At 45.7% G+C, this 27,042-nt stretch overlaps 1 long non-coding RNA gene across 1 annotated transcript; it reads right to left on the bottom strand.

Annotated features, from left to right (window-relative positions):
• Positions 1-13,004: 13,004 nt before the first annotated feature.
• On the bottom strand, positions 13,005-23,702 carry LOC137778242 (uncharacterized). The gene is made up of 3 exons (XR_011076826.1): positions 22,603-23,702; positions 16,908-16,996; positions 13,005-15,825 (listed from the first exon to the last, which is right to left on the bottom strand). It is a non-coding gene; the product is annotated as an uncharacterized lncRNA (long non-coding RNA).
• Positions 23,703-27,042: the final 3,340 nt, after the last annotated feature.

Below are 27,042 nucleotides of genomic sequence, written 5' to 3'. Positions count from 1 at the left end.
GTGGTCCAGTGGTTAAGAACCCGCCTTCCAATGCAGGGGACACAGGTTCCATTCCTGGTTGGGGAACTAAGACCCCACATACTGTGGGGCAACTAAGCCCATGCACCACAACTAGAGAGAAGCCTGCGCGCCACAACCAGAGAAGCCCATGCGCTGCAACGAAGACCCAGTGCAGCCAAAATTAAATTAAATTAAATTAAATTAAATTTTATAAAGAAGGAAAGAAGAAAGACTGATACTGGCGGACTTGGACAGACTGAACAAATGGGGCACAACTGGAAAGGTCTTGGCTATGTGATGGATTTTGAAGAAAAGAGGGTCATGGGAGGCAGAGGGAAGGCTGTTTTCCGAGAGTGGGGAAGTGCGTGCCTGGTTCAGAGATTTGAGCCAGGGTGAGGGGCTAGAGGGAGATGCTTAGCTGGCATGAGAGGCAGTTTTCTTCCTGAGTTTTTGTCTTTCCTTTAACTTCTCTCATTTTTGAATCCTCCTTCCCCACTGCTCAGGGCCCTAGGGGTAAAACGTACCCCCTATTTACTCCAAGGAAAGCATGGACAAAACTCCCATACTAGAGTTGAAAGAGTTAATGGGAACAAAAGTTATTTTATGAAAAATCAAAGGAATATATAAGGAAAATAATGTCTGATAATACAACGTAAAAACAATTAAGCCACCTATGTCTGGTTTCTTATTCTAAAAAATTCTGTGAAAATATCTAAGACCTGTACATAGCCCTAAGTTTCCCTGCTCTTGAAATAATTTCACGCTAACTCTTACAGGCCTAGCATAACTTTGCAGGCACCTGGTCTGTTTTCCTATCCTCCCAGTTCCTCTGCCTGCCTCTTAGTCATGTGTTCTCTGGGTGCCATCTTGTTTCCTAGTGCAGGGAAGCTGGTCCAACAAATACATCTTGCTCCAAGCAGAGGCAAACACCAGCTTCATTAAAATTCAACCTGCTGGAATCTCTAGAAGCCTCTCATTTTCTCCTAGTACAAGTTAGTATAAGGGCACACCTAGTTCACAGCTGAGCTTTCAGGCAGTACGGATGGACATCTTTAAGCCCTTCCTACTTAAGTCTTTGGCTCTACCTACTTTAGAAACATTCTGTGATGATTCACTCAAATGAGTCCCTACACAAAAGGAAGGGTCTTGTAAAATCTGCCCATTATAGCTTCACAACCTGATAATAACCACATAGTAAACATACCATTCATATAGTATGAATTAGTACATTTACAGCACGAGGAAGGTCCTTCTCATTTACCAAGTGAGGTGGTAAAATCTTGCCTGGAGGGCACATGTTGGGGAGGCTTGGGAGTAGCTTTGCAAGCAGGTAAAAGCTGGAGATCCTCTTTCCAGCTATTCTCTCAACTAGGTGGTTTAAAGATTTAAAAAAAATTAAGTGAATTCCACCTCAATAAATTGTTTTAAAAAATTGTGTCTGTATCCAACTCAACAGAGGGATAGCTATAAAACCCACCTCAAAATATAAGTAGATTAAATTCCTTTGGTTAAAGTAATTCTGTTTATAATAGTTTCAGGGGGGAAGTTCATTTTGTACTTGGCTTATTTCAGTGTGGTTTTTGTAAAGATTTTTCTAAGACTAGGGTCTACAACAGGTGTAACCTCAGCTCATGATAAGTTTTTGAGCTTCTGTTATGCAAGACCCTTGGGAAATACCTTATGGGGCCTGAGACCTTCTAACACCACCAAGAAACGATTTTATGTCCTTGTGGGAGGCATATAAGATGAATAGACTTTATCATTTACTTCACAAACTCTTTTACTTACTAAGTGCTTAGTATTGCATGAGTAGTAACTCGTGTAAGCCTTCTAACAGCCCTCTGAGGCAAGACTCTCATTAGTCCAGTAAAGCCGAGGCACAGAGCGGTTGAGGGATATACCTCAAATCTCACTGCTATTAAGTGGCAGAGTCAGGATTTGAACCTATCAGTACAGTCAGGCTTCAGAGTCGATGTTCTTTACACATCGTGTTGTGGTGCTTACCTACTGGGATTAAGCAGTGGAATTCCAAGATCTGAACACCCTTCCCAGAAGATAGGCTGACAGTTGCAATAAAGGAAGAGAACAAACAATGTCTACACATTTCCTGTTAAAGTAGGTCTTTGTTTAGAAATCACACATGCTTTTTATGTTAGAATAGGGACGCACATCCTCTCAGGTCTCAATGTGTCCCCCCGTGACAGGATAGTGCTGTGGGAGGACCATTTCTGCTCTGAGGAAAGTGGTAAACAAGAGGCAGACCATCTTCCCTCATCGACAGATGCCCCACTACGGGTATGGGCTGCCCCCTCTGTACTCCACCCCCAGTCCCAGTGAGCTGCCCAGTTTGGGGGCCCGGGATCATTCAGATAATGGAAGAATACCACCCTCAGGCAGAGGATAGGGAACAGTGTGGATATTGCTTGGGGCTGCATTTAATAGGAAATGAAGGGAAAGTAAAATTATTTTGGTCAGTCTTCGTCTTTAAGGCTCTATAATACCTTATTGCTATAAATGGAAATGGAAGTACCATCTGGACTAGATGGAGAAGTAGTGTCTCTAATTTTGCCAGTCCTTAAGAAAGCCACGCTGAACCTATCAGCTGAAACTTAGAAAAGTCTTTATTATGAGGTGGTATACTCATGCCACACAGTCTGTCTGGAATACACTTTAGATACTATTCAGAACGTTTAGAGTCATAATTTTTGCCCTCCCATTACATCTTACTATGGAAATAACATGTATGTATTAAATATGATTATTGATAGTGCCTTTGTCATAAAGGTTTTTCTATGGCTACACAATTATCTTCACCTGTTCTCCTCGCTACTGAGCGGAGGAGTTTTTAGAGCAGGTGAGTTGAGTTTTATTTGAGAGATTGAAGTAGAGCTTTAAAGGCATTTGATGAAGACACAAGTATCAAAAGAAGAAAAGAATGAGCTCTGAAAAGTCTGACTACTGCACTAAAATAGGATCAGGTACATGGTTAGGGGATATCCAGTTCCTTTTATTTCTGCTTATGTTGTCGACCACGCAAACTGTCCCATAAGCGACAAGTCCCATGCTCTCCTGCCATCAGCAAAGATGGCTAAAGCAGCAGCTCCTGATTGCTTCTGACCCACACCCTGAGTTTCTTGGGAAAACATATGTTCAGAAGGGGCTTCCTATTAGGGGCAAAGGGTTGCACTGGTCCCTTTTGAGGGCAACCAGAAAAAAGGAAAGATCTTCTCAGTAAACATGGATGAGAAGGTAAAATGGGAGTCAAATCACCACATTGTGGAATGACACATGACCCCCTTCATAGTCCAAAGACACTGGCATCTTCCTGGGTCTGTCTTTTAAGAGATGTCGCTGCAGAGGTGGGTGAGACTTTGGTAGATCCCTACAGCCTTTTTCAGGTTTTAGTTTAAACCACTCTTTCCTTTTCCCAGATTCTTTGACAACGCCAAGCCCCCAGTAGCCATTAAAGGCCACCTACATGTCCCAGTAGTGCCTGCCTGACAAAATCCCACAGTGCCCAGCACACAGAGAGAGGAGAACCTCTCTAGGTTGGAAGGCACAGATAGTTTTGCCTGTGTTTAGTCTGCTCACATCACCTACTGCTTGGAGGTAAGCACTGGCAGTTTCTGGGTCTAGGATCACATTGTCTGGGGAGAGGCGACCAGAGGGAGTGCTGGGTGGGCGGCTGAGGGCAGGGATGAGGTCAGTTTGGGAGAGCAGCCTTGAGTCCAAAGAAGGCTGTGGCTGGGGCGGTGCCCTCCACATCTCTGCCAGGGAAGGGGAGCCTGCCTGCCCCAGGCTTGGGCGAGCCCGCTAGCCATTAGAGGACCGCGTATCTGCAGCAGGCCTTAATTTTCCTCTCTCAAGACAGGGAAAACCTGGGGGACCCATGTGTGGCCCAGTTCAGCATGTGCCTCAGAACCACCTGCTGCGCCTGGTGAGGGCAGGGCAAACAAGGTGCCAAAGGTATAGAGTTTAAGGAGGCGCTTGCTCTTAGGGTCGGGCACGTGCCCCCTTCCCTGAGTTCTGGCCCTTCTCCCAGCACTGGGCTGAGTGGTCAGGAGCCAGCCTTTCTTAGGCTTAAGCTTTACTGCCATCCCGAGGCCGCCGGCCAAGCTCAGCCTATCAGCTCGCCCAGACCCACTGCTCATCGCTCACCCCTCACTTCTCCCTCCTCCGGGGGCCTGATTCCTCTCTCTCCACGTGCATGTCAATAACCCTACCCAGGTGCTTTCCTTAAGTGTGTTGAAACACTTTAGGATGACAAGGAATGTGATAAGGGGCCCTGCCTGGCACCCTCTCTGCACACTCAGGTCAGCTGACTGCTGACAAACCTGTCTCAGTCTCCAGGGTTTGCCAGGCATATTATCCCTTCTCCCTTCCATAAGTAACACGGGCTGGTGCCCATTTAGATGCCTCACTGGGCTTGTTATTCTGAGCAATTTACCTCCCGTCTCCTCCAGGGCAGTCGACAGGTTCTTTAGGGACAGAAAAAGGAAAATGCTTTGAGCTCCCAGCCAACAGGTGCTTTCCACATGTATCTTCTCTTCACACTAAGAAAAAGCCAGGGCTGCTTTCCAGCTGCAGGGAGAAGCCTGCCTCCCTCCTCTGTTCCTAGACCAATAGTGACTGCCCCAGGGGGAAGCAGGACTTTTCATCACCTTTTAGCTCCTGTGGGATATCACTGAGTTGTTCACCTCTCCTGGAGAAAGTGTTGGTTCTCTTGCCCAGTTCAGTTAACTTGGAGACTAATGGTTTAGCTTTAATGTTTTCACCTCTAGGAATAAACACAGACTTTTTTGCAAAACAAGGATGAGTTGATTTACTTCTTAGGTATAAGCAGGAGGGCGATCTGCACATTCTGCTCCCAAGAAGTGGCATCTGGAGGAGAAGGATGCAACCTAGGAACAAGCCCTCCCCTCACATTTGCAAGGCCTGGGGGGAAAGGACAAATGGAGGCCCACACACCACATGTCTACATCTTCAAAAGTTATAGATCAAGCCAGGGAACTGCTTAATAAAATAAGTTGTATCCTCCTACTTTGACACGTATACTTTCATAGTAACCTAGAAGGTCAAGTTCAAATTGAGAATTCTTGACTTCTTGGACTTCTGCCCAGGGACATGGCAGTCCAGGGAGTGCCTGCCCAGCCGTTCCCACCCCCCTTCTCTTCCCGTTGTGGCTTTGCTCTGCACTGAGAGGGGCCTGTGCACACACATGTGGACACACCAGTCTGCATGTCTGAGCTCCATCCATATGTTGCCCTTGGCCACCCTTGGGTTTTGGGAGCATTAACCAGAGAAGAAGACAATGCAGTCCCTGGAAGTAAGCTCAGGGCTGTTTGGACAGGAAATTTGGGGACTGTTGTCTAGAAGAGGGGGCTGGGGCTTGGTTGTGTGTGTGTATGTGAAAATATCACTTTGGTCCTGAGGGAGGGCAGCTCCCAGTGGAGGGCCAGAGAGGGGACTTTTAATAGGGCTTAAGGCAGCGGTGCCTGTTGCCCAGGTGCAAGGGCAGTACTACCGGGAATAAACAGCCCCCCTACCAGGACCTTCCTCTTCTATGGAGACACAGTCTTCTCCAAGACCTTGCCCTCACATGTGCTCTGGATCACCAGGGAAGAGGCCAGTAGGGAGAAAGTGGCCCTAGTTCTATGCCACATGGACCCAAGTCTACAAGGAATTCAGTGAACCACCTTCTTATCAACTGCCAGGCCTCCAGCAACTGCTCATGACTAATGCATTTGATTGGAGCCCCTAACCCAATGGAAAAAATGGCCATTCCCAGGTTCTATGGGATCCAGCCAAATGCCTTGTATGGAAAGGAGACGAGGGTAGAGGGAGTGTTGTTAATTATGTCAGAGCCTGCCAGGCTAATTGTTCATGTTTGGACCATTTTACTCTCTGGATAAAGAAGCAAAAGCAAGACATCTGATGACACCACTGTTTTTCCCCCTTGGCCCATGTCCCTTCACATACCAGTTTAAGATGTTCCTGCTATTCTGTAAAGAAAACAAAGAGGGCTCAGGTACTCCCCAAATGCCAGCCCAAGTCCTGAATGAGACTCCATGACTTTTCCTAGATAATCCACAGCTTCCTTAACGAAGTGGACCAGCATTCATCGTGCGCTTTTGTTTTATAGGCTGTTTTATGACTGGAAAGAACCTGCTTATTGTAAATCTCTCTTGTGGGATTTACACAGGTGTTGTCTGTTCTATTTTCCTGACTCTTTCACACATTTATTTAACTTCATTTATTACTTGGCAAGAACATTTTGTATTCTAAATCTTAATCATATAAGAAAGAAATATTGTCCAACAGACACAGCTGTCAGTGTACTTATTATGGCTTTATTCATTTAAAAGGTGGGGTTTCTCCCCCTTGGTAGTTCTCCAGCTTTTAAGATATATTTTCTCTGTGAAGCCCTAGCAATGGCTCATAAAATTGGTGTGTTTGAGTTTGTAGGCTTCCAAGGGTGCAAAATGCTTTCTTCAAGGAATAAACTCAAGTTTGTTATTGCTCCAGAGTTTTACAAACTATCTTCTTTGCAAGGGAGGGACAAAAGTACATTCTAGTTTTTGTTTTTCTCAATTGCTGACTCCTAGGTTGGTCCCTGATTTCCATATCTGTCTTTGACCTCAGGGAGTTTTGGGGCCCTTCCAAACTCTCTCCTGGCATTTTTTTGGTGCTTGTGTATGTAAAATCTACATAATGCATAATTTACCATTTTGAACATTTTAAAGTGTACAGTTCAGTGGCCTTCACTACCTTCACAATGTTGTGTAACCACCACCACTATTTCCAGAACTTTTTATCGCCCCAAACAGAAACTCCGTACCCACTAAGCAATAACTTCCCATCTCCTGGAATTTTTATCCTTAGCTTGTGCAGTGTTTATGTGCCTTAGAGCCAAGGAACCTGACTTGAAATATTTGCCCTGCCCCTTACTAGCTCTGGGATGTTTAACAACTTGCCTGATCTCTTTAAGTCTTGGTTACTCATCTGCAAAATGGAGCTAATTAGAATCAGAATAACAGCCTTCACAGAGTTGTTATGTGCACATAGTACCACACGCAAAGGAACGTCATCAGCCCTCAATAAGCATGTTGTCTTCTCCTTGTTGTCAGTGTCTCATTGCATCAGATGAGGATTCTCTGCTATTGTCCCTCAAATCCCTAGATCCTCACTGCCACCTGGGCTAGACCTGGCTCCCTCTCTACCCCTGAGGCAGGGCTAGGAGGGGATAAGGGCATTTCTTAATCTTCCCAATAATGACTAACATTCGTCCAGTGACATTTGTCAAAAAGAGGAAACTCAACACAGAGACAGATGCTAAGGAACGTCAAGAAGGTCTCCCAGCTTGCAGGTGAAAGACAGGATTTGAATGCAGTCTGGCTTCAGGGCCCATGTTCTCAACCACTGGACTCTAAGGCCTTGATGTGCTTCTCAGCATCTGGTAACGATGGTGGCAGAAACAGAACTTGGAGAGGGAATTTCAAGCTCACCCAGCAAGTCAGTGGCACAGCTAAGAAGACAGTCTGTATCTTCTGACTCGCCACCTGATGCCCCAGCCACTGGCTCTGGCTGTGCTGCAGGGGTAAATATTCTAAGAGTGTTATGTCAAAAGTAATCAGGGAATCAGGTAATCAACTTCCCCTTCCTTAGAATGAGGCCTGAGTCTTTAGGGAGCTTTTAGACATGAACAATACCAATGGCTTTCCTCCTGGAGTATTGCTTTGATGGCTTCCCTCATATATCTTCCAAACCATATGGCTGGAGTTGCCTAAGGATGAATGTCACCAGCCACCTACCCACCCACTGCCACCATCCTGATGGTCAGTCCTCCAATACATCCCATCTTCAAAACTTTATTGACCGAGTGTGGGTAGTTGAGGAGTAACTTCTCATTTAAGACATTGTTTATATGTTCATGTTTGTTTCTTAAAATGGCTTTGTTGAAGTCCCTCAGTTGGGACAGAAGAATTTTTCCCTTATCCTCTAGGAACTGATAGAGTTTCTCAAGCTCACAGGTGACTTTCTGTCATTCAATTTCTGTTTGTTTCTAAATTAGATAGAGACAAGTGGTCACATGAACACTGAAGTAATCACATGCATCTTTCCTTTTCATCATTTCCCACAGATGCTGCTCTATAATTTCTTCGTTTGATTCTGTTCCCATCACATACCCACTGTAAAGGAATTTTAAAAGGGAGACAAAACACAAATATATTTAGACCTTTAAAGTGTATGTCATGCAATGTAATTTCAAACTGAGTTTTTGCAACTCCAAGGCTACCTTCAGTGATCTTAAGCGATAATCTTAATAACTTCTCAGAAAATTAATTTTAATTCATCTTAGTTCAAAAATAGATGCGCCCATGTATTTCTAAGGGAGAATGGGACATGTCATGAAGTCAAGAACATGTGTCTGTGGGTGTAATTATGAAAAGACTGGGAATGAGTAAGTTATTCTGTAAAGCATGTGGGTGTCTGCTTTGTGGTTCAGTTCCTTGGCTCTGGAGTTGGGCTCTAGGGAAGTATATGTATCTTAAAACGTGAAAATGGAAAGAGTTCAAGGAACATGACTGGTTCTACTGCATCCAGACTCTATCCTTGACAAGTATCAGAGTAACTGAAGAATGGAGAATGAAGAGGGAATACAAAAGGCAGAGGGCAGGTGCTTTGGAGAGCTAACCTGCTTGGATCAGGAGGGCGTGTGCTGAGAGGTAATTAGTAGATAATTAGATAATTAGTAGCAGACATGAGATAATTATTTATAACCAAGAGCTGAAGTATTGGGAGCAGGAACCATTTGAACCACAAGTGGTAATAACAGTTTTTAAAAATAGCCCAAATACAAAACGCTCAATTAGAAAAAATTCAGAATCAGTAACCGTTAAGGTAGAGAAACGGTACTCAACTTGTGTTTACAAGTAACTTTTTTTCTTGGTCTTCTAAGTCAAGAATTGGCAAACTACTGCCTGCTGGCCAAGAACCACCCACACCACCTGTTTATGTTTGGCCCTTGAGCTAAGAATGGTTTTTACATTTTTTGATGGTTGAAAAAAATCAAAACAGTATTTTGTAACATGTGAAAATGATAGGAAGTTCAAAGCTCAGTGTCCATAAATAAAGTTTTATTGGCACACAGCCATGGTCAGTAATGTATTGTGTGTGGTTGCAGAGGTCAGTAGTTGCACAGACACTAAATGGCCCTCAAAGCTTAAAATATTTATTAGTGGGCCATGGTCAGAAAAAAGTTTGCCAGCTCTCAAGCAATTCTTGCAAAGTGGGCAATTAGTAGCTGTTCCCCAAGAAATGAGTTCCATTGACAAATAAATTGGGAAATGCTATTTTAAATAAAATCAAACCAGTTTCTTTCTTTTTTTTTCTGCCGCAACGCTGGGCATGTGGAAACTTATTTCCCAGACCAGGGATCCAGCCGGCGCCCCCTACAGTGGAAGCGTGGAGTCTTAACCACTGGACCACCAGGGAAGTCCCAAAACCAGTTTCTGTAATAAAGTAATGCCACAAGGACATCTACAAAAAAAAAAAAAAAAAGTTGGGAGGAGGGAAGCAGAGTATTTGGTGTTTCCCAAACTTATTGTCCCTGGAATTTTTTTCTTTCTCTTTTTCAAATGGGCTCTTCTGTGGGACTAATGTTCCAGGGAATGTGACTTGATAAATATTGATGAAAAGTAATTGGTGATTTATACACACGCAATCAAGGAAAAAAATCCTGCTACTTAAAAAACTGATGGTAGGGCTTCCCTGGTGGCGTAGTGGTTAAGAATCCGCTTGCCAATGCAGGAGACACGGGTTCGAGCCCTGCTCTGGGAAGATCCCACATGCCGTGGAGCAACTAACCCGTGTGCCACAACTACTGAGCCCATGCGCCACAACTACTGAAGCCCACGCGCCTAGAGCCCATGCCCCGCAACAAGAGAAGACACTGCAATGAGAAGCCTGCGCACCGCAAGGAAGAGTAGCCCCTGCTCACGGTAAACAAAGAAAGCCCGCAGAAGCAACAAAGACCCAATGCAGCCAAAAAAACCAAAAAAACTGATGGTAGAATTTCTCTCAGAGGGAAACCTGTTTTTTGTTTCACAAAACATTTTCTAGGTCATTTGGTCATGAAAAGTTAGGTTCCAGGAATTGGACCTGGAAGGTGGAAAATGGAAACAAAGAGTGTTAAATAACTCTGCATAGCACAGTGAGGACAACTTGGGGTTTGGGGCCGGGCACGGAGGAAGGATTGAGAAGTGAACAGGAAAAGACGGAGATGAGCAGGCTCCATGGGAGTCAAGAAGAATCAAAGAAACGTGGCGAGAAATGTTGATGGTGAGAAACGCCCTGAACGACAGCCGGGACCGACTGTAGAGTTTGTGGAGCCCGTTGCAAAATGAAAATGTTCAAAATGCAGCAAAAGGTTACGTTAGAGGTACTAAAATATAAAGCCTTTTTTCTTTCAACTGCAGTCTCTCTCTGGTTTTAATCTGCTATTTAACCCGTGTTCCCTCATGCATAGGGAACTCCACAAGTGCAGATCCTTGTGGGCACCCGGATTCCGGCTGCGACTCGGCGCATGCGCGTGCCGCCCACCCTCTGTAAGCTCCCCACTCCGGACCCGGCCTGGACCAGGAAGTCAGACCAAGCTTCTCCAGTTTCCACGTGCCCACCATCCCACCCCGCCGTGGACAGGTGAGAGGCTGGGGGTAGGTCACAGGGGGAGGGTGGGAAGGGGGGCCTGGGGCACCATGCAGAGGTGGGAGGTAGTTGCAGGGGATGGGGATTGGAGTAGGGGTGCAGCTGAGAACCTGCCCCAGGAAGGCAAGGAGCTGGCGGGAGGACTGCGAGTGAGTCCCAGACGCATGCTCTGTTGATCCATCAGACTTCACTTACAAGAGCACAAATTCAGAGATAAAATTTCAAGAATTTTGAAAGATTTTCAAAGACAAGTGACCACAAAGCATGAAACCCTAAGTCCAGGCCCCTCTGAGCACCGGCGCTTGTGGGATGGCATTAGTTACACACGTGTGAAGCCAGGTCTGGTGCTGCGTAATCACGTCTACTTTCTGAAAAGAAATTACTCCACACCCTTGGTAAAAAGTGTTGGGTCATCAGTTGCCTTGGCAAATTAAATGCAAAAGGGACTGATTTCCTTCTTTGGGTCCATGCCAGCAAAGGGAACAAAACAGTAGTAAGGAGGCAGGGCTAGAAGGAAACTCAGATTTCAGCATGAACAAGAAATTGGACCAGAGGTGGCCATGAGAACACAGTCCCACTAGGAGCATGCGGACATTTTTGGTTTCCAACCATGCAAGTGACCAGAGCCAGCTGGAAGGCTTGGAAACAGACAGATGGCCCACTCTTGGGCTTCCCATAGTATGACTGATGTTTTGTGGGGAACGTGTTGAAAATATGTAAAAATCATCTGAGGATATTTAATAGTCCATTTTTACTGTGTTCATTTCCCTATGCTAGAAGTAAATCTAACTGTGGTCTTGTGCTCCCTGAATTTGTCACTATTAATCACTGGTGACAGGAATCAGCGGAAAATGATGGTGATAGATCTTAGCTCAAGTTCTGGTTCCTACTTCATACCTCAACTCTCATGTGACTTGGGGGAGAAACTGGCCATAGGCCAAGAGGCACTCTTTGCAAGTAAAGAATACATAATGCATCTTTTCCAGAAAAAATTCCAAGACAAGGGGGAGCAGAACTGCTTCTGCCCAATCAACCTGGCTTTGATCAGAATTGAATGATGGAGAATATGGGGGAAGAGAGGCAGTAACCGTAGCTAGCTCACTTGCCCAGCTGACAGCATTGTGTAAATCAGTAATGAATGACTGATATAAGCCACTATTTATTGAACACTTTCCAAGTATCAGGCATTCTGCCAAGCCATTCTCATGTACTATCTCACTTAATTGATTCTACCAGGTAATTATCCCCTGTATTACAGATGAGAAAACCGAGGCTCAGAGAGGTTACACTTGTATACAGTCATGCAGCCATAAGTGCCAGAACCCTGATTCAAACCCAGGTCTGTCTGCTTGCTAAGCCCAACCTATTCAGTCATATCTAAGAAAGTGAGCTTCTACTGGCTTTTGCTGAGAGGTGGAACTCCTTTTACTCTTTCTTAAATGTACATATCCAGAAGGTCCTGAAGCTGCTCAGATATTTTGTTAATTGTAGTAACCTGATATAAATCACTTTTCCAAAACCAGACATAAAATAATAGTAGAGGGGATTGATGGCATTGGTATCTAATGTTATTTGTTTGATTTAAAATGTTTTATCTCAAAGATTGAGGACTGAGGTCGTATCTCTCATGCCTCATTTTATCCTCAGTGTCTTACACATAGCAGTCGCTCAACAAATGCTGGAGAACATAATGCTTTGAGAAGAATCTTAAGATTGTTGTTCATCTTCTTGAAACTTTTGGTAGCTAGTATGATAAACAGCTGTTTTAGGACAGGGAATAACACAGTAAAAGTGACTTGAAATGAAAGAGTAAACATTTTTTTAAAAAGTTATCTACCCACCCTCTTTGTTGTGTAGCACTGTAACAGCTCCAGAGGGGACAAATGGCCAGTCCAACTCTCCTACCCAAATCTCTGCAGCTGACTCGCCTGCTATTTCACTGAAGTTACAGAAGCCATTCACTCTCAGTCTAGAAACTTGGGGTTTGTCTTCAAGTTCCACGTGCACCTGTCATCAGGATCTATCATCTAAGTATCTATCGAATCCGTTCCTTTCTTCCCTTTCCCACTGACACTGCCTGTTTTCACAAAGTCAGATTTCTCATTGAACTGTTGCATTAGTCCCCATGCTCCAGTGCACTCTGCACACTTGGGTGTGTTATTTCTAAAATGAAAAGGAGGTGCTGCCTCCCCTCTGCTGAAAATCCTTCAAGGCTCCTAGAGCAGCATACCCAAAAGAACTTTCTGCGACAGTGGCAGTGTCCAGTATGGCAGCCACTAACTGTATGTTGAGCACTTGAAATGTGGCTAGTGAGTATGGACTGAGTTTTTCATTTTAGTTAATTTTAAGTAATTTAAATACCCATATGTGACTAATGGCTGCTGTTCAGACAGCATAGTTATGGGACGACCCACAGGTTACTTAGTGTGACCCACAAGGCCCTCATCGGTTTGCCCCTTTGCCCTTTTCCTATCCTCATTTTCTATGGCTCACCACTCCACACTCTGAGCTCCAACTGAACTGCTTGCTTTTTCCTATATGCACATACTGTGTTCTTTCATGCCGTTTCTTCTCCTGGAATGCCCTATCCTGCTTTATTTGCCTGGCAAAGTTCCTACTCAGCTTACAAGATTCAGCTGAAATTCCTTTTCCTCTGTGAGGCCTTCCTGTACAACTTTAGGATGAATTCATATTTCTCCTCTGGGCTCCCACCAGGGCCCTCACACAACTCCATGGGGCACCATTTACACTGGAGCCTACGTGAATGGCACCTTCTGGATTTGTGCAGTGCATGGTATATGCAGCCCTCATAGTGGTCAAAGTCCAAACTGATACACATGTTGCTATTTTGATGCAATACTTTTATTGAAGACATTGATTTATTCATGAGGCACTGGGTTTGGCTTGCATATAACTGTAGTCTTTTGTTTCTATGTCCTATTCCTGTGCCACTCTGTGAGTCCTGCAGGAAGTGATCTTGTATCCTAAAAACCTGGCTTAGTGCCTGGCACATAGTAGAAACTCAATAAATATCCTTCAAAGCAGGGGCTGGCAAACTACAGTTTTTTTTTTTGTTTTTTTTTTAATTAATTTTTTTGGCTGCGTTGGGTCTTTGCTTCTGTGCAAGGGCCTTCTCCAGTTGTGGCAAGCGGGGTCCACTCCCCATCGCGGTGCGCGGGCCTCTCACCACCGCGGCCCCTCTTATTGCAGAGCACAGGCTCCAGACACGCAGGCCCAGCAGCCGTGGCTCACGGGCCCAGTCGCTCCGCGGCATGCGGGATCCTCCCAGACCAGGGCTCGAACCCGTATCCCCTGCATTGGCAGGCAGACTCCCAACCACTGCGCCACCAGGGAAGCCCAAAACTACAGTTTTTGTATAGCCCGTGAGCTAAGAAGAGTTTTTACATTTTTAAATGGTTAGAGAGAAATCAAAAGCAGAATACTATTTTGTGACATGTAAAAATTATGTAAAATTCAGATTTCCATGTCCATACGTAAAATTTCATTGGGACACAGACACGTCATTTATTTAAGTATTGTATGTAGCTGCTTTGGCCTCACACATGCACACTCGAGAAGTTGCAACAGAGACCATGTGGTCAACAAAGCCAAAAAGATTTACTATCTGGACCTTCACAGAAGAAGTTTGCTGACCTCTGTGTCAAAGGAACACAAGAATAGACTCCTTCCCCCTCAGAGCTCAGATACGCCTTCTCCCATCTTTTCCTCCTCACCACCTGCTTCAGAACAGGATGTGGCCTTGTGCTTGCCAAGCCCCACATTACAGATCCTCACTCCCTGGCCTCCTCTGGTACCTTGACCCATCAATGGTGCTGCTGTCTCTTTATTCCAGGTTATTCTTGCCTCACACTCTATGCTCCAGAAATATCAGATGGCTCGAAGTTCCCCCCAAACATGTATTTTCAGCCTTTCCTTGATAGTCTTAATACAGAAGATTCCTCTTTTCCCTCCTCCCAGTTTTTAATCCTCCCCCGCACCACAAACACATATATATCTGCCTGGGGATCTTCTGGGTCCCAGAGCAGATAAAACAAAACTCCAGGAATTCTTTCTCAGTCCTTCCCTCTCTTAGATTTAATCACTGCTCTCTGCAAGTTCAGACTCTTCACATACTTGGTCTAGTAAATACCACATTATGTCCTAGTGAATAGTGTGTGTCTAACACGTTTCCTGCATTTCATTCATGAACCAATTCATGCACATGTGCCAGGCACCGTGCTACATGTTGTGATTGAGTCAGGTGTGGTCCTTGCTTTGTCTGGCTGGGTAGACAGTTATTAAACATGAAAACAAGTGCATAATTATACATTGTGAGAAGCGTCATGGAGGAAAAATAGGGTGCTTTGAGGAGCATTATCTGACAGGCATGTAAGAGACATTCAGAACTGTTGCCTGGATTGGTGCTGAGTTGAAAGAGATGGCCCAGTCAAACCCTTTCCTTTCCAATGAGGAACTGAGGCACAGAGATGTTACATGGCTCGCCGAAAGTCACCCAGCCCCTAGCAGTCAGTATAGCCACATGCAGCCCGTTAATTAGTTTCATTTGGGCCACTCCAGATCTGATGGTCTTTATGTTACCCTGTTTACATTATTGTCCAATGACTATTCTTATCGATAGTCATCATGTGCCTCTGTGAGAACTTTATATTCGTGTTTTAATAACTCGCTAACCTAAATTTGATCCCAGCTAATCAGACATATTGATTAATTGGTGAAAGGTGGCCCAAACAGTGACAGTAATAATTTCCAAAGGCTTCAAAGTGTGTACCAATCTATCATATATTCCCGCAACCTTTTCTTCCTTCCACATTGCCCTAGTTCTCCTGGAAGCGGATGCGGATATACTTTGTTGTAGTCTTTCCCGGCAATGGTGCTGGAGAGCAGAATGGCCCCAGAAGCTCATTCCTCCCATACCTCATGTGGCTGGAGGATGTCGTTCCCGTCAGAAGGCCTTCCTCTGACTCTCGCACGTGATGACAGTTTCACTGGAGTCAGGTGGACGTGGACTAATCAGCGGCTGATATCGAGAAGCCGTTGGATCGAGGCAACCAAAGTGGTTTTGAGCAACACCAGGTGAGCAGACGGTGAAGTGCAAGGCTGCAGAGAAACGAGGACTTGGTCGGCTTAAAAACAGCTCTCTCACTGTGCCCCTGAGTGTGTTCGCACTGTGCAGGGTGGTGGCAAATGCATGCGTCTGGGGGCTGGGATCGAATTCTGGCTCCTCTACTTCGTGTGGGTGACTTGGGCAAGTCATTTAGCTTCTGCGGGTCTCAGTTTCCTCAGATGCCAAGTGGAAGTACTGAGGGCCACTGTGGAGGTTAGATGAATTCGTGTGTGTGTGTGTGTGTGTGTGTGTGTGTGTAAAGAGATTAGCAGCCAACACAGGGTGAGGGCCCAGCGGCTAGACCAGCTCCATACAGAGCGCCACTCTGCCCCAGGCACTGTCCTGTATGAACATACTTAATCCTCACAAAGCCCCTCAGAACCAGGTACCCATCCCCTTATTTTACTAGATGAGGAAACTGAAGCACAGAGAGGTTAACCCCTGTGTCCAGGACACACAGCTAGTAAGCATCAAAGCTGGGATTTGAACCCAGGCAGACTGGCTCCAGCATCCATGCCCATCAGCACTACACTAAACGGCCTCTCAATAAAGATGGGCTAGGGTATGTTCTTACATTGACTGTTCCTCCCTTTTCCTTTAAATTGCCAGTTCCTTCTGTTCACGTATTCCATGATTACCTTATTATCTGAGCCCAAAATCTGAGATCCGTGTTCAAAGAAAGGATTTTGTGCTGCAGAAGATAAAAGGTTTAGAGGAGAGAGGCCCTTTTGAAGATGTGGTTTGGATACTGCAACGTTGGGATTTCTAAAACATTTGTGATAGCTCAAGGGGACAGCAGGATAGAATATTTGAAATCAATATTGTCCTGAAAAAGCCAGCATGGTAGATGAAGATATTCTTTTCTTTGCCCTTTAAGTCCTTTAAAAAATAGACAGTATGAGATTCAGAGCCTGCAAACAGAGCCCTCTCTGAACGTGAGTGACTGGCAGACTACGAGGTGGGATAGGGCGCTGCGGACCTCCCCTCCCCTCCCCTCGCCTCCCATCCCCTCCCCTCTCCTCCCCTCGGGAGTCAGGGCCCTCTCTGAGCACCCCTGTTGGCCCATTCATCTTACCAGGAGTTCTTGGTTCTTCATTGCTCCTCCCTCCTCAAATTCCAAAGCAAACTCCTTTTCCTCATGGTATCCAAGTGGTTCTCAAGTCCCTGGAAACAAACAAACCCAAGATAACCTTTAAATTTTGTGCTTTTATTATTTCTTGTACTCCAAAATTTTCTATAACCCAGGATTCTGACCCTGTTCAAACTTTAGTTTTAGTAGATACATGAAAGGAGGGGCAGGTGGTATGAGACATTCTGGGACAGCTTCAGAGTAGAGGGAGAAGAAACTGGTACCCTTGGTTTCCTCTGGGGAGGAGAATCATGGCTGGAGGAGAGGGTAGGAGAGGATGATGTAGTCCTTTGTACCTTTTGAATTTTAGCTTATGTGAATGCATTACCTAGTCCAAGAGAAATGGAAAAAAATTAAGAAACAAAGGTGGTGTTTGAGGCTGCACGCCTCTTCCTCTGTGAGCAGGGAAAGTGGTGATCAGTACTCTTGTTGGAATGATAATCTTCCTAGGTAGGTGGGGAGGGAGAGGCAGCTGTGGTGGACTGGCACACACGCTGCCACTTTTATGAGCCACATGGCACCCTCCCCCCCCAAAAAATCACTCTTTCTCATCTCTACCAAAGGAAGTACAGCATATAAATTTAAAACACAGACTCAGCTCCACCACTGCCAGCCAGCTGTGTGACCTTGGGCCTATTAGCTCTTTGTGACTCAGTTTCCTCATTTGTAAAATGGGAACTAATAGTGGGAGTTGGGAGGATTATAGGTTAAAGCCCTTAGAATAAGGCCTGGTGTATAACAAATAGTCAAACATCCATTAGTATTACAGGCAGTCCTTGCTTTGCATAGTTCCAATATGTACAAACTTAAGTTACCACATTTTAAGGAACACCAGTCCCCCAATAACATGTGTCCAATTTCAGTTACCATTGTATATTAAATGTAATTGCATAAAGTACAAACTTCGCCGCTAGCTCTTCAGTCCACAGATCACTACATAAACAACAGACGCACACCATGATCAGTGACCAGTCATGTCACTTATTTTAAAGCCTATTGGTTAGTAAACCAATCTGTTTATTCAATTAACGCACATCTGTTATTCAGTTCATGCACAGACAGCAAAGCACTTGGTTGCGTTGCTTCCTTGTCTTCCGGTCATAAACCCACATGCCATTTTATGGAGATAGTTAATCAAAAAAGAGAATCGGCCGACAAAGATGGAAGTGCAGCAAATAAATGAAAAGGGATAACACCGGAAGTAAAACTGTATGTGACCAAAAAATCTGAAAATGGCAACGTCAAAGCAAAGGTAGGATGGGATCTAAACCTGCACAAAGCTACGGTGCAAATTATATTGAAAAAGTCCAATGAATATAAAAGCAAGCTCAAGTTCCTTCAACATCTTGTAGTTTATTTTATTATTATTTTTTAACGTCTTTATTGGAGTATAATTGCTTTACAATGGTGTGTTAGTTTCTGCTGTATAACAAAGTGAATCAGCTATACATATACATATATCCCCATATCTCCTCCCTCTTGCGTCTCCCTCCCACCCTCCCACCCTCCCTATCCCACCCCTCTCGGTGGTCACAAAGCACTGAGCTGATCTCCCTGTGCTATGCAGCTGCTTCCCACTAGCTATCTATTTTACATTTGGTAGCAACATCTTGTAGTTTAAATTGTGCTAGGAACAGAAAGCTGCTATGGTTGAAATGGAGGACTTATTTCTACTTTGGATTCCGTGCAGTGTGGCAGTAACTTTTACTCCACTGTGCAAATAACTTTGCAGGATTTGAGTCTAATGTAAATGAAGTTAGAAAAAAAAAAACAGATGGCCATAGGAATGTTGACACTGCTGCCATTACAGAGACTCTAGATGTGCAGGCAGAGGAACCTAGTGAAGGTGGGCATGTCAGTATAAATGAGGAAAGTGGTGGTGACAGAAAGGATGAAGTCTCAGAAAAAGTGACATCAAAAGACATTTGAAGACTTCCCTGGTGGCACACTGGTTAAGAGTCTGCCTGCCAATACAGGGGACACGGGTTCGAGCCCTGGTCCAGGAAGATCCCATATGCCGCGGAGCAACTAAGCCCATGCACCACAACTGCTGAGACTGCGCTCTGGAGCCCGCAAGCCACAACTACTGAGGCCTGCGTGGCTGGAGCCCGTGCTCTGCAGCAAGAGAAGCCACTGCAACGAGGGGCACGCGCACCGCAGTGTGGAGTGGCCCCCGCTCACTGCAACTGGAGAGAGCCTGCGCGCAGCGACAAAGACCCAATGCAGCCAAAAAATAGAATAACTAAATAAATAAACATTTGACACTAAAGAACCCCTTAGATCTATTTCACCACATTGAATGTTCAATGGGTAAAATGTTGGAAAGATCCAAAGGAGCATGAAAATTCATGAAGGCATGCAAATGATGCTTGCTCTGCATTGTAAAGTATGTGAAGAGAAAAAGAAGGCAAGCACTGTTCAAACTACTCTTGATAAGTTTTTTACCAAGATATAGAACACATTAACTCTCAAAATTCCTAATGTTTTAAATAACAGTGTATTATATAGAGTTACTATTTTTTCCCTCTACATTTATAATGGACAGTAAGAGCGTTTTTAATGTTTTGACAAAACATTTAAAGGTCATAGAACAATCATCATTTTCCCCATTGACTATTTAGGTCAGTTTGAATGGTGTCAGCTTGCACAGTCATGTTTAGGGTCCTGCACTGCTGTGCAAAGTGAGATTACCTCTACTTCCTCATGGAAGAGTACAGAACAGCTTTTTTGTTGTTGTTGTTTTAAATTGTGGTAAAATATACGTGAGTTACTGTTTTAACTGGTTTTAAGTGTGCAGTTTAGTAACATAAAGTGCTCTCACAGTGTTGGACAACCATCATCTCCAGAATGTTTTCACCGTTATAAACTGAAGCTCTGTGCCTATTAAACAGTAACTCCCCATTCCCTTCTCCCCCTTGCCTTGGCAACCACCTGTCTACTTTCTCTCTCTATGGTTTTGCCTATTCTAGATAACCTTATGTAAGTGGAATCATACAATATTTGTCCTTTTGTGTCTGGTTTATTTCACTTAGCATAATGTCCTCAAGGTTGATCCATGCTGTGGCATGTGTCAGCATTTCACTCCTTTTTTGGTGAAATAATATTCCATTGTACATACATGCCACATTTTGTTTATCCATGAATCTGTTGATGAACACTTGGGTTGCTTCCACCTGTTGGCTATTGCGAATAATGCTACTACAGACATGGGTGTCCTATGAGAGACTTTGAAGAGTAGTTATCTCTGGAAAGTGGGGCTGGGGCTTACTCTTCATCTGAGACCCTTCTGTGCTATTTGATTTTTTTTTAAAAAAACTATGAGCACAGGATAATTACAATAAATAGATCGATAACGTATAATATTGGAGAATTTGGAAAATCCTACCACATGGGAGTGGGTTAGATGTGTACAGTATGTGTGAAGGTACCAAGCTTGGAGCTGGAGTGAAGGAGGTACGTGATGGCTGCCACTTACAGTGCAGTCAGAATTTTGTATGCTTCCCTCTGGGCAGAGGGCATGGGAGTGCCCCAGACTGGCAGCAGGGTAGGGCTCAAAAGGTTGCACTAGAATTTGCTTTGGTGACCCATTTGGAGGCAGCTACCTTCCTTTTGGTCCCTTCCCAGGAAACCCAAGGCCTGGGGCTGCTCCAAAGGCACCCAAGCTTCCCATCTGCGCCCCCATCTAGACTGGTCCTCCTCAACCACCAACACCAGGTCTCAGGCAGCATGCCATTCTCAAATCCCCTTATCAGAAAGTCCCTGTTCTGACTCCTGTGACCTCAGGGCCCTACTGATAATGGTTGTTAGTCATCACAAGTTCATGTGTTCTCCACTGGCCGTATAGTTGCACTGTAAATGTAAAAAGAATTTTTTTTAAAAAAAATTATTTATTTATTTATTTATTTATTTATTTATTTATTTTTGGCTGTGTTGGGTCTTCGTTTCTGTGCGAGGGCTTTCTCTAGTTGCGGTGAGTGGGGGCCACTCTTCATCGCAGCGCGCGGGCCTCTCACTATCGCGGCCTCTCTTGTTGCGGAGTACAGGCTCCAGACGCGCAGGCTCAGTAATCGTGGCTCACGGGCCCAGCTGCTCCGCGGCATGTGGGATCTTCCCAGACCAGGGCTCGAACCCGTGTCCCCTGCATTGGCAGGCAGATTCTCAACCACTGCGCCACCAGGGAAGCCCCAAAGAATTTTTTTAAGGATGACAATTCTGTGCAAAACCATTGGCACTTCTTTTCCAGTCTCCATTGCAGACACTGCTAATTGATTGCGAACATGCTGCTGAGACCAGAAAAGGTCTGAGAATCTTTCTGAAACAAAATCTAATCTCAATAATTTGGAGTTGGCACTTGCAATGAAACCTATTTGTCATCTCTGTGACACAAGGAGTGACCTTCTTGGTCTAGATATCAGGTGTTGGGACAGGGGTTTGGAAGGGAGATTTGGGGGGCGTGGTTTGCAGCACCTCTGAGCCCGTGCCATGGAGCTAGGATCATACCTGGAGAGCTCAAGCACCTGCGATCCTCTCTGATTTGAAGATATAAAGGTGACCTCGAGAAAACTGAGCTTATAGGGTGGGCCTCAAGGTGGCCACGATGAGTCCACCTCCTGATACAGTGGGTTATGTCCTGAGAGGTGGAGTGTGTCATGGCATCTCCACACCTTCCGTGTGCTCTCAGGGGAGGAACAGGAAGGCTCGTAGCCCAAGTTACAGCCATGAGCAGGTCTGGGGAACTGGGTCATGATGTGTCAGTGCTCTCCCCGCTTCTGTTGGCCCTTCCTGTGAATTAATAAGATCCTCAGGCCTTGCAGATCCAATCTTGGAGGGAGGCAGAGAAAATTTATTATAAGAACAAGAACCAAGAAATAGGGAGATCAAATTGTCTGCTTCTGTCAATGGAGCATGTTTGCAGTGAGTCTGGCTATACACTTCGTAGATCAAGCCGTATCCACTGAACACTATAGATGGAGCCATTAGCACCCTAACACTGGCTATTTTGAAATTTGTTCTTCTGGATCTTTGTTGTCCTAGGGCTGGACATGCATCTTCTATAAGGTTTAGCTGTGGAAAACCTTGTTCATTCAGATGCTTATCTACCACTCGTGACAATAATAATAAAAAGAGTAACAATGGAGAGTTTACTATGTGCCAGGCACTGTGCTAAGTACTTTATAAACATTACCTCACTTAATTCTTACAGGAACCCTAAAGGTAGGAACTACTGTCATCATTTTATAGATGAGGAAATGGAGGTTTAGAGAAGTTAGAAAGACATTTATCCAAGGCAACCCCTGGGGGAAGAAGCAGAGCATGGATTTGAATCTATATGACTAACTCTAGATCCCTAACTCTTAACCACCAGGCCACTTGGAAAAATGACTTTCTCCTGTAAAGCTTTTAAGAATAATTCTGTGAACATGATGGGCAGCTGTCTGGTGGCTTATACTGGGAAAATATTCCACTCCACTAAAACTAGGCATTGCCTGCCAGGTCCCCTCCCCTGTCTTCCCTTCTCTTCCCCATCCCTCCTCCATCCCTCCCCCACTTCCCTTCCCTTTCTCTGATCGTCTCCAGGTTAAACCCCCTTCTCATCCCTCTCCCTTAAACCCTGCCAGCCCATGTGAATGGGAATCCTCACCCTGCTCAGCTGTCCCGGCAAACCCCGCAGAGGGTGGGCCTCCTGGTCCTTCGCACCAATGGCTTTAGTCCTCCAGGTGCTTCTTTTTTTTTTTTTTAATGTATTTATTCATTTATTTTTGGCTGTGTTGGGTCTTTGTTGCAGTGTGTGGGCTTCTCATTGCGGTGGCTTCTCTTGTTGTGGAGCACGGGCTCTAGGCGTGTGGGCTTCAGTAGTTGTGGCTTGTGGGCTCCAGAGCTCAGGCTCAGTAGTTGTGGCTCGCAGGCTCAGTAGTTGTGGCGCACGGGCTTAGTTACTTAGTTGGTCCGCCGCATGTGGGATCTTCCCGGACCAGGGCTTGAACCCGTGTCCCCTGCATTGGCAGGCGGATTCTTAACCACTGCACCACCAGGGAAGTCTCCTCCAGGTGCTTCTGACAGACCAGAGATGCAAGGGCCCTGTCTCCTGCTCCAGCAGCAGCCTGGTGACATCCACAGTTCCCAGCTACCTGTTGCGTTTGAAGCTCTTGGCCTGAAGGCTCTGGTGGCACTGGAGGCAGGGGGGCAGGAGGGCGGGTGAGGCCCGCTTCCAGCAGCAGATGAGGCAGGCCTGGTGGAAGCTGTGGCCATGCTCTGTGATTCCGGGTCTTGGCAGTGCTGGAAGCAGATGCAGCAGTGACTTCTTCCTTGGGTGGCGAGTAGATCAGCAGCGGCCATGGCAGGTTCAGTTTCACTTTCCTGGTCTCCACACTCTCTTCATTGTCTCCTCTGAGCTGAAAGCTTGGCCGTGGCCTCCCAGACCAGCTACAAGTAATCTGAGCCTTTTTGCTTTGGTTCCTTTCACTTTCCCAGTCAGAAGCTGCTTCTCTCGGTTCTGCAGCTTTCCTCTCAGCAGGCCTGGGTGGGGGGCCCCTGTATCAGGGGAAGGAGACTGTTTAGGGTGGGGAAACCAGCAAGGGTTTTAGCCCCATGGCTGTTCCCCAGCCCAAGGGGCTCCCCGTTTGTCAGATCAGGATGTTGGGAAAGTGCCTTGCCGTAACTGCCGTGATGGCCCCGAAAGGTGTGAACCCACGAGAGATGTGATGGCTGCTTCCCAGAGGGATCCGACTGAGCCCACAGGGCTCTGGCTGCTCCCAGGGCTGCGGGAGGGGCCGGAAGGCTGGATTCCTGAGAGTTACGAAGGACTCTAAGAAGTTGGCAGGGTGACATTGTCTGAGTCACATCTCAAGAGAATTTGGGAAGAGAAGTGCTTTTCTAAAACTTTTCTACATGGAAAATTAGACGTTGCATTTAATAGGGAATTGGGGACAGGGGATGGTGAGGGGTGTGTGCTTTTTCAGGCGTGGCCTCACTGACAGGTGACATCTGAGCCTTATGAAGAAGAGAGTCAGGGATAAGGGATGAACTGGATGTCCTGGGTTCTGGTGGTGAGGGCTGAAGACGTAATTAAGTTATCTGGATGGTCTTAGGGCTTGGAGCTCCTGCCTCTACATTGACTTCTGCCCCTGGAAAGGGAGGCTGCATGCATGCTGGTGGGTGGGCAGGAGCCGGAGAGGTCTTGTCCCGCTTTGAAGTAGGTTCTGGAACCTTGGACTGCTGTTTTTGGGTGCTGGGAAGTGGGCCTACAAAGGGGAGATCATAAAAAGGTGATGTGCTTTACCAAGAGCTGGTGATGGCCCAACACCTTTACCTTTACCTTTCCCTGCTGACAGGGGACGTCCTGGTTGAGAGGTGGGAAAGGCCTCGGGGTTGGCCGCTCAGAAGCACAGCTCAACCAAAGAGAAGAGTCCTGACTGGTAGGTGCTGACTTTGGAAGAGCTGCAAGGGGACTGTGGAAGTTCAGTGAAAAGAGACAACTGCTAACAGGGCTGTGAGAGCAGTGAGACGACCCTTGCTGAGCCCAGCTAGCTAGCTTGTCCTGCTGCAGCTCTGCTTGAGAGCGAAGTGTTGAGCGGCCTGTTTCAGGAAGGAGCCCCTTATCCCTCATCACCATTCCCTGAGCACCTGCAAAGCGTTCTTTCACAAGTGACCTCTGGACACACTCACAGCCCCTTCTTCAAGCTCACAAGGTAGAGACACTCGCCTGGGGCCAAACTTCCCGGGGAGAGGTGGAGCCAGCATTCAAGCCGAGGTCAGGCTGAGTCCAAAGCTCAGGTTTTTACCATAGATACTAGGTGACCTCTCACACACAGTAAGGGACCCTGAAGGAATATGACAGGGCCTGTCCTCTGGGTGGGCTAAACATTCTCTTAGGAGACAGAAGTCACTGAGACTTTTGTTCTGGCAGCAGCAGAGAGGACCAATGGAGGGGGTGTCCTTTGCTCTTTGCATTTACTATGTGTGTCTGGAGAGAAGCAGTGGCAAGAAGCTGCTGGCCTTGTCCTAGGCATTTAAGGGAAGAGTGCCTGTTCTGGTTTTTGCACTATCTAGCCTGAAACCTCCGGACTGGAAATACTTAGTCACAAGCTCTTCTAGTACATGCAGCCACACAGAAGTGACATTCGGGACATGGCTCTTTGGACACATTCTCCCATCAATGCACTTAAGTCATGTGAGCATCCCCGGCCCCTCCCAAGGGTTTGGAGACCTGGAGTTACTTCCTACTCCGAGTTGGATTGGAATATTGGAGAAGTTAGGGTGAGGTGGACTCAGGCAGGGGGGCCCAGCCGTTATCATTATAGAGGAAGAGAGACCCAGGTCGTTTCTGACAGCCAAAGAAACACCTGTTTTAGGGCGGAAGTGAGGGATAGGATCTTGGTAACGTCGATGAAAAGATGACATTTTGTCAGATACCGAGAGAGAACCCAGCGGAACAGATTTGCATTGATGTTCTACATGGGTTCCTCTGGTGATTCGTGGGCCAGCCACAGAAAAAGGTGTGAGGTTTTCAAAAGTATTTCCTACAGCAAATTCAGTTCCACATTGAAAAGTGCCCGAGAATGAGCATTTGAACAACACGACTGCAGCAATATATGCTTTACTAGTTGAAAAGCGTCCCAATTTTAATTTTTAAAAATTGATTTTACAAATCAGGATAGGCAGGCAAGGAGATCCCTAAGGCCATGTGGTCTTTCCAAACTGGCTTGCAGAACAAAAAGTTTGAAGGCCTCTATCAGAAAGAACAGGTTCGATTTCCAAGGTCTCTTTTTTTTTTAATTATTAGCACCTTTAATTATTATTTATTTATTTATTTATTTGGCTGTGTTGGGTCTTCGTTTCTGCGCGAGGGCTTCCTCTAGTTGCGGCAAGCGGGGGCCACTCTTCATCGCGGTGCGCGGGCCTCTCACTATCGCGGCCTCTCTTGTTGCGGAGCACAGGCTCCAGACGCGCAGGCTCAGTAGTTGTGGCTCACGGGCCCAGCTGCTCCGCGGCATGTGGGATCTTCCCAGACCAGGGCTCGAACCCGTGTCCCCTGCATTGGCAGGCAGACTCTCAACCACTGCGCCACCAGGGAAGCCCTCCAAGGTCTCTTTATTTGGGATCCCAGCAGGCCTTGTTTCTAGTGAGAGACTAACTGTCCTCTTTCCTACTGCGGGGATGGAGAGAAACACTGTTGTCAGGCCTGCAGGCTGGAGAAGGGAAAGACCACTACCCCTGAGTCATAAATATCCTCATCCTTTCTTTTAACAAAGGTATATCTATATCCACATAGAAAAAAAGACTGGGGGAAATACCAGATGTGCATGGTGGCTCACTGTAGGTGATTTGAATTTTTTTTCTTTTAATTCTCAAATGTATTTTTCAAAATTTCCACAAAGAATATGTGTTCCTTTAATAAGAGAGAAAAAAAAAAAACACCCCACGTAAATACCTCTCTCAGTAGAGACACAGATGTAGAGAATAAACGTATGGACACCAAGGGGGAAAGTTCGGGGGGGAGTGGTGTGATGAATGGGGAGATTGGGATGGACATATATACACTAATATGTATAAAATAGATAACTAATAAGAACCTGCTGTATAAAAAAAATAAAATAAAATTCAAAAATAAATAAATAAATAAATACCTCTCTCAGGTAGAAAAATAACAAACATTTATGGAACACTCTGATTTGTAAAGTCCTTCTCACATACATTCTAATTGAATCCTCTCAACAGCACTCTCTGATGACTATTTCTATTTTGGCTTCAGAACACAAGCCTCAGGAGGTTTAGAAACTTTCTCAAGGACCCACGCAAGCCAGAGTGGAACTCAGTCTTCTCACTGTAGGTTTCCTCATCCGTTAGGATGCCAGAATCTTGGGATGAGGGGACTGAGGCTGCGGAAGGAAATCTGAGGGCAGGTCGGGGGAGGAAGCAAGGGGCAATGGTAACCTCATGGGAGGTGGAGGTTGGCAGCTACTGTTTGGAGAACTGTGGTCATCATTCTTCTGGTTTTATTTGGTGGGTCCCAGGGATGATTTCTGGGCTGAATAGAAAGCTTGCCCTCAGGATATTGGTCCTCTGGAGCTCCCAGCAGCTG

The sequence above is a fragment of the Eschrichtius robustus genome, chromosome 1 (genome assembly GCF_028021215.1).
Source record: "Eschrichtius robustus isolate mEscRob2 chromosome 1, mEscRob2.pri, whole genome shotgun sequence".
NCBI lineage: Eukaryota > Metazoa > Chordata > Mammalia > Artiodactyla > Eschrichtiidae > Eschrichtius > Eschrichtius robustus.
This window is presented reverse-complemented; position numbering and strand designations above follow the sequence as displayed.